Raw genomic sequence first — 12,009 nt, 5'->3', positions numbered from 1 at the left:
TAGTTATTTCATGTAATATATAGTTCATTTAAAAAATGTGATTTTTTTGTAAATTTATTTGAAGATTTATTGATATTTTGGGGCGGTAGTATTTATAAGTCTTGACAGCACTTCCTGTCAGACTTACGAATGGAGCATTCCCTGTCCATGGCTGCCCATGACGCACTTGATCCCAGGGGACGCATCAAACTAACTGCACCCCTGGGATACGCAAGCACTGTGCGCTGGCAGCTGCACTAGGCGACGGATCGGAATTCCACGGGAGCCCACAGCTCAATGGCCGGTGCACTAGGTAAGTGCAGATCGGGGTCTTGCACCCAGGGGAAGCCCCCGACCTGAATTTCTGGGCCAATATTTACATGATGATCGAATACATTTGGACTCCCTTTTATGTTACCTGCAAGTCTATTCTTATTTTCTCTCTTTGCTCCTCTTATTTCTTTTTTCACTTCCCCTCTGAAAGTTCTGTATTCAGTCTGGATTTCACTTGTTTTCTCAAATTGACGTCGGTCATACACGCACTTTTTCTGCTTCATCTTACTCTCTATATCTTTTGTCATTCAGGGTGTTCTGGCTTTGCTTTACCCACCATTTCCCCTCGTGAGAATGAACATCGACTGTGCCTGAAACATCTCCTCTTTAATGGCAGCCCATTGCTCGATTACAGTTTTGCTGCCAATCTTTGATTCCAATTTACCTGGGCTAGATCTGTTATCAACCTAGAGAAATTGGCCGTCCTCCAATAAAGTATTTTTAACACTAGATTGCTCCTTGTCCTTCTCAATACCTAATCTAAACCTTATGTTACTATAATCACTGCTCCTCAAATGTTACTCGACTGACACTTGCTCAACTTGACCCACCTCATTCCACAGAACCAGATCCAGCAATGCCTCCTCCCTCAATGGGCAGAAAACGTACTGATCAAGAAAGTTCTCCTGAACACATTTCAGAAATTATTTCCCCTCTCTGCCATCTCCACTATTACTATCCCAGTCTATATTAGGATAATCGATGGCCCCCGTTATCACTACTCGATAGATATTGCACCTCTCTGTAATTTCACTTCAAATTTGCTCCTCTATATCCTTCCCAGTAGTTGGCGGTCTATAGATTACTCCTAGTAGTATAATGGCACATCTATTGTTTAAGAACTGTAACTAAATATATTCTGTCATTGACCCCCTCCAGGACATCTTCTCTCTCTCTGTAGCACTGTATTGTTCTCATTATTCATTACTGCCACCCCGCCTCCTTTCTTTTTTTCCCCTGTGACGGGTGGCACTGGGTGAACCCAACTGCAGGAAGGCAAACTGAGGCAGAGGATAGGCTGCAAACACAAAGATAGACTTAACTAGAAACAAACAAAATAACAACAGCACAGATATAGGCTAGCAGGCCGGCAAGAGGATCACAAGGCAATGTGAAACTCCAGACTGAGCACCGGATATAAAACTAAGCACCACTTAAATAGCAGGCATATAACTATGCACAGGTGAATACAATTAGGAAGAAAGAAGGAAACAATTAAGAGTTCATGGTGCTCTCTGGTGGCGAGGTGAGGCAGTAACTGGGCCATTCCTGACAGGACATCCCCATAGGAAAGACCCCCGACATGCCCCCAGAAGGTCCATGGCGACGACAAAGAAAGTCCTGCACCAAGTCACGAACCAGATGTTCCAGTCCGGGACACAGGAGCATTCCTCCAGACCATATCCCTCCAAGTCCACCAGGAACTGGGGGCCCCCGCGAACCCGGCGAGAGTCCAGCAGGCGACGGACCGTGTAGGCAGGCTGGCTGTCAATGATGCGGGCAGCAGGGGGAGGCCTTGTGGTGGGCGCCAGGGAACTGATGGCCACTGGCTGGAACCAGGAGACCTGGAAGGTGGGATGAATCCGCATGGAGCGAGGCAGCTGGCGACGGTAGGACACTGTGTTGACCTTCCTCAACACCGTGAAGGGACCAATGAAACAGAGCACTAGCTTGTGGGACTCTACCCGCAGTGGGAGATCCTGAGTAGAAAGCCAGACCCTCTGACCAGGACGGAATGAAGGAGCCAGTCTGCACCGGTTGTTGGCCTGGATCCGTCGTTGCCGAGAAGCTCGTTGTAAAGCCAGCTGCACTCTCCTCCAGGTCCGTCGACAGCGCTGGACAAACTTCTCCGCAGAGGGTATCCCCACCTCGAGCTCCTGCTCCTGGAACATTGGAGGCTGAAACCCGAACTGGCACTCGAATGGCGATATTCCTGTGGAGGAGCAGCGCAAGGTGTTGTGCGCGTACTCAGCCCAGACAATGTGATGGCTCCAGGTTGCAGGTATAGTGGACACGAGACACCTCAGGGTTATCTCCAGCTATTGATTGACCTGTTCCGTTTGACCGTTAGACTGAGGGTGGAAACCCGAGGAAAGGCTGACAGTAGCTCCAATGAGCTTATAGAAAGCTCTCCAAATGCGGGGGGCGAATTGTGGACCACAGTCAGAGACGATGTCAAGAGGCAAACTGAACAGCCTGAAAACATGTTGGACTATGAGCTCGGCTGTCTCTTGTGCTGAGGGTAGCTTGGGCAAGGGCAGAAAGCGACAGGCTTTGGAGAAGCGATCCACGATGACCAGAAGGACAGTGTTGCCTTGAGATGGTGGAAGGCCTATGATGAAATCCACAGAGAGGTGTGACCAGCGGCGGGTGGGAATGGGGAGAGGATGCAGCAAACCCTGGGGGCGGGATCGAGGGTACTTGTTTCGTGCACAAGTAGCACAAGCTGCCAGGAATGCCTTTATGTCCCTCTCCATGGTGGGCCACCAAAACCTTCTGCGAAGAAACTCCAGCATCCTGGATGTGCCTGGATGACCAGTAGTCGAGACGAATGCCCGCACTGCAGAACTTGTGAGCGTGCCGTGTTGGGAACAAAAAAGCGACCTGGTCGGCCGTTGCCACAGTCTGCCTCCCTCTGTTGCAACTTTCTGACCAGCGTCTCGATCCCCCGGCGAACCGGTGCTTCAATTTGAGAAGTTGGAAGAATAGGTTCCGGTTGTCTCTCCCGCTCAGGTGGATCAAATTGCCTGGAGAAAGCATCAGGTTTGAGATTTTTGGATCCTGGACGATATGACAGGACAAAGTCGAAATGATTGAAAAACAGTGCCCAGCGAGCTTGATGAGAGTTAAGCCATTTGACTCCTGGATATAGGCCAGATTCTTATGGTCTGTCCAGACAATGAACGGGTGTTTAGGCCCCTCCAGCCAATGTCTCCACTCCTCCAGTGCCAACTTAACTGCTTGTAGTTCCCTGTTTCCAATATCATAGTTTCGCTCTGCAGGAGTGATTCGGCGAGAAAAGAAGGCGCAAGGGTGCAGTTTGTTGTCGTTAGACCACTGGGACAAAACGGCACCCACTCCTATATCAGAGGCATCCACTTCGACAATGAAGGGGAGTGAGGGTTCCGGAATCATGAGGACAGGAATGGATGTGAAGCACCGCTTGAGATCCTTGAAAGCCTGTGCAGCCTCAGCGGACCAATTGAACCGGGTGGAAGCGGTTTTGGTGAGGGCGTTGAGAGGGGCAGCAATGGTGCCGAAGTTCCTGATGAATCTCCGATAGAAATTAGGAAACCCCAAGAAACGTTGCACCTGTTTGAGAGAGGTGGGTGTTGGCCAATCTCGGACAGCTTGGGTCTTGCCAGGGTCCATTTGGATATTGCCGCTAAAAATAATGAAGTTCAGGAATGAAACCATGGAAGCGTGAAACTCACACTTCTCAGCCTTGACAAACAAGAGGTTGTTAAGCAGCTGTTGCAGGACTTGCCTTACATGCTGGACATGATCGTGAAGAGTTTTGGAGAAAATGAGAATGTCATCCAGGTAGACAAAGACAAAGCGATTCAGCATGTCTCGGAGGATGTCGTTGATGAGCGCCTGGAACACAGCAGGGGCGTTGGTCAATCCAAAGGGCATGACCAGGTTCTCATAGTGCCCAGTGGGTGTGTTGAATGCCGTCTTCCTCTCGTCCCCTTCGCGGACACAGATGAGGTTGTAGGCATTGCGGAGATCCAGTTTTGTGAAGACTGTGGCTCCCTGTAGTAGCTCGAAGGCCGTCGACATGAGCGGAAGAGGATAACGGTTCTTTATAGTAATCTTGTTAAGGCCACGGTAGTCGATGCAGGGGCGGAGACCTCCATCTTTATTGCTCACAAAGAAAAAACCGGCACCAGCAGGAGAGATGGATGGACAGATGAAGCCAGCGGCGAGGGCGTCACGGATGTAATCCTCCATGGCGGCGGTCTCTGGAGCAGAAAGAGAGAAGATCCTACCCCTAGGTGGGCATGTCCCAGTCAGGAGGTCAATGGCACAGTCATATGGCCTATGAGGGGGAAGTTATGTGGCTCGAACCTTACTAAAAACCTCCCTTAAATCCTCATACTCGGGAGGCACTAGGGACAATTCAGAGTGAGATGGGGGCTCCTGGGGCTGCGAAGGAGGCTTGGAGCGAAGACAGGTGGTGTGGCGAGCAGAGCCCCATTCCGTAAGCCGGCCAGCGGCCCAATCTATGCGTGGATTATGGCAGGCCAACCAAGGGTAACCCAGAACTAAAGGAAACTCGGGAGAGTGGATAAGGGAGAATTGGATGGTCTCGAAATGTTGTCCTTCCATGCCCAAACACAGGGGGGCAGTAAGATGGTGAATAGTTCTGGAGCCCAGGGGTCCTCCATCCAGGGCGATAACAGTCAGAGGGTGAGCTGGATGGGTCAGGGGAATCTTAAGCTGTTTAGCTAAACCCAGATCCATGAAGTTACCATCGGCCCCAGAATCCACCAGGGCCTTAAGATCATGTTGTTGATTGCCCCATAAAAGAGAAGATGCCAGCAGGACCCTAGAAACAGTGGGGCCGGGAGGGACATTTACGCTCATCTCAGGGCCCTCCATCCTGGATGAGCCCTGGCTTTTCCCACCAAATCTGGACAAGAGGAGCGAATGTGACCCGGTTCCCCACAATAGAGGCAAGATCCCTCTCTCATTCGGCGATCACGTTCAGGCTGCGAGAGACGAGCTACTCCCAACTGCATGGACTCCTCTGGAGCAGTCAAAGATGGACTTGGGATGGCTCGGAGGCTCTCGGATGGCCTCGAAGCAGGGAAGGCTCTTGTTTCCGGACGTGCGGTGAAAAAGGAGCTGCGTTCTCTTCGCCTCTCACAGAGATGATTATCCACTCGAATGGACATATCAAAGAGAGACTCCAAATCACTCACCGAATCTCTGGAAGCCAGTTCATCCTTGATTTCATCCGTGAGACCGTGGCGAAAAGTGACGATGAGCACCTCCGAATTCCATTGGCTCTCCGCCACGAGAGTGCGAAACTCAATGGCGAAGTCCGGAACGCTACGAGCCCCCTGGCGAAGCCAAAGCAGTTTGTTAGATGCCTCTCTCCCACTGACAGGATGATCAACGGCCTTTCTCATTTCCTCAGTGAAAAGTTGGTAGTTTGAACATGCCGGAGTTTGCTGTTCGCAGACGGCCATAGCCCAGGTAAGTGCTTTGCCAGTGAGTAGCGAAACGATGTAGGCAACTCGGGAACGGTCAGTGGGAAACAATGAACCTTGCAGCTTGAAAGCCAGGGAACACTGGGTTAGAAAGCTTCGACATCCTCCCGGGTTACCGTCTTAGCACTCAGGTGCAGGTAATCGCGGTTCTTTCAGGGGGGAACCGAAACCGAAGGAGCGGGTAATGGTCCTGGAGTAGCTTAGGTTGCCTGACTCTGGCTCTAATGGAAAGCAATGACGAGGGCCTCCAGCTGTTTCTGGCTTCGGGAGAATGACGTGGCGAAACACCGCAGTTCATCCAAGATCAGTTGTAGATGTTCAAAACTCGTTTTGGCCATTGGTGCCTCTCTGCTGGGTCCATGTTTGGCTCAGTCTTGCTGTGACGAGTGGCACTGAGTGAACGCAAGTGCAGGAAGGCAAACTCAGGCAGAGGATAGGTTGCAAACACAAAGATAGACCTTACTAGAAACTAACAAAATAACAACAGCAAAGATACAGGCTAGCAGGCCGGCAAGAGGATCACAAGGCAGTGTGAAACTCAAGACTGAGCACCGGACATAAAAATAAGCACCACTTAAATAGCAGGCATATAACCATGCACAGGTGAGTACGATTAGGAAGAAAGAAGGAAAACATTAAGAGTTCATGGTGCCCTCTGGTGGCGAGGTGAGGCAGAACCTGAGTCATTCCTGACACTATCCTTTCTGAACACTATATTTACGAGATAACACTGCCCTATTTTGAGCCACGGCATCATGTTATAATGGGGTATTTGCAGCTGCAGCACACCAACCCTATTCTCCACACTTCGTGCTTTCGCAACCATGTGCTATAAACCTATCTTAGACCTTCTTGTAATCTCTCTTATTCTGACCCCTCCTGATACCGTACTGTCTCTTACTCTAGTGCTATCCGTCTTCCATAGCCGTTGTGCACCTTTTTTCTCCTTTCTAATGCTACTTCCTGTTGTCCATCCCCCTGCCAAATTAGTTTAAACTCTCCTCTCGTTAGTTGATTAATTGTCCTCCACTATTAACGACTGGATTGGGCACAACTGCAGATCCTTGATCTGATATGTTGGTTGTGTGATCGCTTAGCTGTCTATAACCTGCTGCTTCCGATGGTTAGCATGCAAGCAGTCTTGTGTTGTTGCTTCACCAGGTTGGCACCTCATTTCAGGTAAGTCTGTTACTGTTCCTGGCAGGATCTTCTGCACTGCTCATTGAACCTGGCTTCATGTTAATGGTAGAGTTGGTGACATGCCCGCCATAAGCATACAGATTGTGGTTTAATATCATTCTGCTGCTGCTGATGGCTCACGGCGCCTCACGGATGCCCAGTTTTGAGCTGCTGCATGTGTTCTGAATCTAATATAAAAGCAGTACATTCTGGAAATACTCAGCATCTGTGGAGAGAAATCGAGGTATCGTTCCAGGTCGATAACCGTTCATCAGTACTGAAACAAATTAAAGAGATATAATAAGTTTTAAGCAAGTACAGAACCAGGGAAGTGGAGGAGAAGAAGAACGAAACGGAAGCTGTATGATAGGTTGGAAGGCACCAGTTATCTGAATCCATCCCAGTTAGCACGGTGTTATTGCCACACAACTCATTGGAGGGTGATCTTAATGTGAGGACGGGGCTACAGCTCCACAAGGACTGTGCAGTGGTCACTTTTGCCTCTCCTACTCCTCATTAACAAGTGCATCTGAGACAGGTCGATGTGTGAAGATGTGTTCAAGCAGTTGTTTTAACCTCCTGTTGGTTCTCACCTCACCTGCCGCAAGCCCGGTCTGTCAATTACGTCCTTCAGGACTCGGCCAGCAGTGATGCGGCCGAGCCAATCTTTATGATGGATATTGAATTCCCCACCCAAATTTCATTCTGTGCCCTTGCTACCCTTTGCGCTTCTTCAACATGGAAATGCACTAATTCATCAGCTGAGGAACGGCGGTAGGTGGAAATTAAATGGAACTTTTCTTGATCATATTTTACCTGATTCCATGAGTCTCAGAAGCAAAGCTTTGGATTCCCAGGACAACTCCCTCCCGACTGTATATACTGTGCCGCCAGCTCTGTGGTTCTGTCCTGCTGGTGGGGCAGGACATACCCAAGTATACTGATGGAGAAGTTGGAGAATGATTCTGTCAGGATGTTGCTTGTCTTGTCTTTGCAGCAGCTCTCCCAATTTTGCTATAATGCCCTAACTGCTGGTGAGGAGGCACTTTCAGTGCCGACTGGGGTGGCTGTGCTCTTGTTGTGGCTGAATACCATGCATCGTTCAATGATGGGTTATCTGTCCGGTATTATTCTTCTTGTACATTGTTTGCAGCGGCTCGCTAGGCCATTTCTAAGGGAATTTAAGAGACAATGGCGTTGCTGTTGGTCTGGAGTCATACAAAGGACAGACCAGCTAAGGATGGTTTTTGCACCATTCATGGTCACCACTACTGACACTAGCCTTTTAATCCAGGTTCATGTTTGGGATTTGAATTTACGTTTCTGGATCATTGTCGATGCCTTTGGATTACTATACCATTAGCATAACCATAATACTACCGACCCGTGTCCATATACTAACATTGCTGGTGGTGATCTCAATAGTAGCATTACTGGTGGTGATCTCAATGCTAACATTACTGGTGATGATTTCAATACAAACATTACTGGTAGTGCTCCCTATACAATCATTACTGCTGGTGATCTCAATAATAACATTGCTGGTGGGGATCTCAATACTAATATTACTGTTGGTGATGTCAATAATAACATTGCTGGTGCTGATCTCAATGCTAATATTACTAGCGGTGATCTCAATAAACGTAGAAACATAGAAACATAGAAGATAGGAGCATAGAAACATAGAAACATAGAAGATAGGAGCAGGAGTAGGCCATTCGGCCCTTCGAGCCTGCTCCGCCATTCAATGTGATCATGGCTGATCATCCAAACTCAGTACCCTGTCCCCGCCTTTTCCCCATATCCCTTGATCCCTTCAGCCTCAAGAAACATATCCAACTCTTTCTTGAATATATTTAATGAACTGGCCTCCACCGCCCTCTGTGGCAGAGAATTCCACAGGTTCACCACTCTCTAGGTGAAGAAATTCCTCCTCATTTCAGTCCTAAATAGCTTAACCCTTATCCTTAGACTATGACCCCTGGTTCTGGACTCCCCAGCCATCAGAATCATCCTTCCTGCATCTAGTCTGTCCAGACCTGATAGAATTTTATAGGTTTTTATGAGATCCCCTCTCAATCTTCTAAACTCCAGTGAGTATAAGCCCAATCGACACAGTCTCTCCTCATACGTCATTCCTGCCATCCCAGGTATCAGCCTGGTGAATCTTCGCTGCACTCCCTCCATGGCAAGAACGTCCTTCCTCAGGTATGGTGACCAAAACTGCACACAATACTCAAGGTGCGGTCTCACCAAGGCCCTGTACAACTGTAGCAAGACATCTTTGTTCCTGTACTAGAACCCTCTTGCTACGAAGGCCAACATACCATTTGCCTTCTTAACCGCCTGCTGCACCTGCATGCTTACCTTCAGCGACTGGTGCACAAGGACACCCAGGTCTCTTTGCACTTCCCCTTCTCCCAATCTATTGCCATTCGGCCCCTCGAGCCTGCTCCACCATTCTATGTGATCATGGCTGATCATCCAAATTCAGTATCCGATCCCTGCTTTCTCCCCATACCCCTTGATCCCTTTGGCATTAAGAAATATATCAAACTCCTTCTTGAATATATATAATGTGTTGGCATCTACTGCCTTCTGTGGTAGAGAATTCCACAGGTTCACCACTCTCATGTGAAGAAATTCCTCCTCATTTCTGTCCTAAATAACTACCCCTTAGCCTTTGATGCTCACGGTGATCACATTTGCAGTAAGTGTTGGCTGCTCGAGGAATTCCGGCTCTGTGTTGAAGAGTTGGAGTCCGAGCTTCAAGCACTGAGACACACCAGGGAGGGGGAGAGTTACCTGGACTCTGTGTCTCAGCAGGTAGTCACATCAATTAGATTAATTAATTCAGATGTAGTCTATGGCCAGGGTCAGGATGGTGTGACTAGAAGTGAGGCAGGTACGGGAATCCAGGAGGTAGTGTTGGAGGAGACGCATCCCTTGCTCTTGTCAAACAGGTTTGAGGCTCTTACTCCATGTGAGGATGGGAACGGGAACTGTGGGGAGGATGAGCAACCCGGCCACAGCACCGTGGAGCGGGGGGCCATTCAAGTGGAGGGAGATAAAAGAAATGATGTAGTGGCAGGGGATAGTATCGTTAGGGGGATAGATAGTGTTCTTTGCAGCCGAGAGCGAGAGTCCCGAAGGCTGTGTTGCCTGCCCAGTACCAGGGTTAAGGACATCTCCTCTGGGCTGGAGAGAAATTTGGAGTGGGAGGGGGAGGATCCAGTTGTCGTGGTCCATGTTGGTACCAACGACATAGATAGGACAAGGAAGGTGGTTCTGCTGAGGGAGTTTGAGCAGCTAGGGGCCAAATTAAAAAGCAGAACCACAAGGGTAATAATCTCTGGATTACTACCTGAGCCACGTGCAAACTTGGCTAGGTTAAATAAAATTAGAGAATTAAATGCGTGGCTCAAAGTCTGGTGTGGGAGAAATGGATTTTGCTTCCTGGGACACCGGCATCAGTACTGGGACAGGAGAGAGCTGTTCCATTGGGACGGACTTCACTTGGCCAGTGCTGGGATTAGAGGCCTGCCGAATCGAATAAATAGGGCTGTAGAGAGGGCTTTAAACTAATTAGTGGGGGGGAGGTTTTAAGAGAGCAAAAAATAAAAATGACAGCAGAGAAGGCAATAGAGCAAGGTAGCAGTGGGGGAATTAAAAACCAGAGCGTGTCAGGAAGGGAAAGAATGTATAATGATAAAGGTAAAGTAGTAAAATTGGTAAAAGCAGGAATAAATTGTCAGAAAACATATTTGAATGTTCTTTATCTGAATGCGCGCAGCATTCGTAAGAAAATTGACGAGTTGACGGTACAAATAACTACACATGGGTATGATCTGGTGGCCATTACGGAACCATGGCTGCAAGATAATCATGACTGGGAACTAAACATACAAGTGTATTTGCCAATTAGGAAGGACAGACAGGAAGGAAGGGGAGGTGGGGTTGCTATATTAATCAAGGGTGGAATCACTGCAATAGTCAGAAATGATATTGGGTCAAAGGATCAGGATAGTGAAAAAGTTTGGGTGGAGATAAGGAATTATAAGGGGAAAAAGTCACTAGTGGGCCTAGTATATAGGCCTCCTAACAGTTGCAACTCTGTTGGTCGGAGTATAAATCAGGGAATAGTTGGGGCTTGTAATAAGGGAACAGCTATAATCATGGGGGATTTTAACTTTCATATTGACTGGACTAATCAAATTGGGCATGGCAGCCTTGAGGAAGAGTTCATAGAGTGTATTAGGGACGGGTTCCTTGAGCAGTATGTAACTGAACCAACCAGGGGGCAGGCAATCTTAGATCTGGTCCTGTGTAATGAGACAGGATTAATAAAAAAAGTATCCTAGTAGAGGATCCCCTTGGAATGAGTGACCATAATATGGTTGAAAATCAAATTCAATTTGAGGATGAGAGAGTTGGATCTCAAACCAGCGTACTGAGCTAAAATAAAGGAGACTCTGAAGGTATGAGAGTAGAATTGACTAAAGTGGACTGGGAAAACAGATTAAAGTGTAAGACAGTACAAGAGCAGTGGTCTACATTCAAGGAGATATTTCACATTTTTCAAGATAAATATATTCCACTGAGGAAAAAGGAGAATAAAAGAAAAGACAGCCATCCGTGGCTTAGTAAAGTAATAAAGGATAGTATCCGACTGAAAACAAGGGCATATAAAGTAGCCAAATCTAGTGGGAGGATAGAAGATTGGGAGGCATTTAAAAGCCAGCAAACAGTAACTAAAAGATTAATTAAGAAAGGGAGGATAGATTATGAAAGTAAACTAGCAAAACATATAAAAACAGATAGCAAGAGTTTCTACAGCTATATAAAAAGAAAAAGGGTGGCTCAAGTGAACGTTGGTCCCTTAGAGGATGGGACCGGGAAACTAGTGGTGGGGAACATGGAGATGGCAAAGACGCTGAACAAATATTTTGTATCAGTCTTTACAGTAGAGGACACTAAAAATATCCCAACACTGGACAAACAGGGGGCAATGGGGGGGGGAGGAGCTAAACACGATTAAAATCTCTAAGGAGATGGTACTCAGTAAATTAATGGGACTTAAGGCAGATAAAACCTCGGACCTGATGGCCTACATCCTAGGGTCTTGACAGAAGTGGCGGTAGGGATTGTGGATGCATTGGTGATTATTTTCCAGAACTCCCTGGACTCAGGAAAGGTCCCGGCAGATTGGAAAACTGCTAATGTAACACCCTTATTTAAGAAGGGAAGTAGACAAAAAGCTGGAAACTATAGACCAGTTAGCCTAACATCTGTGGTTGGC

This window comes from Somniosus microcephalus, unplaced genomic scaffold (assembly GCF_052327205.1).
Source record: "Somniosus microcephalus isolate GS21.2 unplaced genomic scaffold, FLI_Smic_1.0 unresolved_chr2, whole genome shotgun sequence".
Lineage (NCBI taxonomy): Eukaryota > Metazoa > Chordata > Chondrichthyes > Squaliformes > Somniosidae > Somniosus > Somniosus microcephalus.
This window is presented reverse-complemented; position numbering follows the sequence as displayed.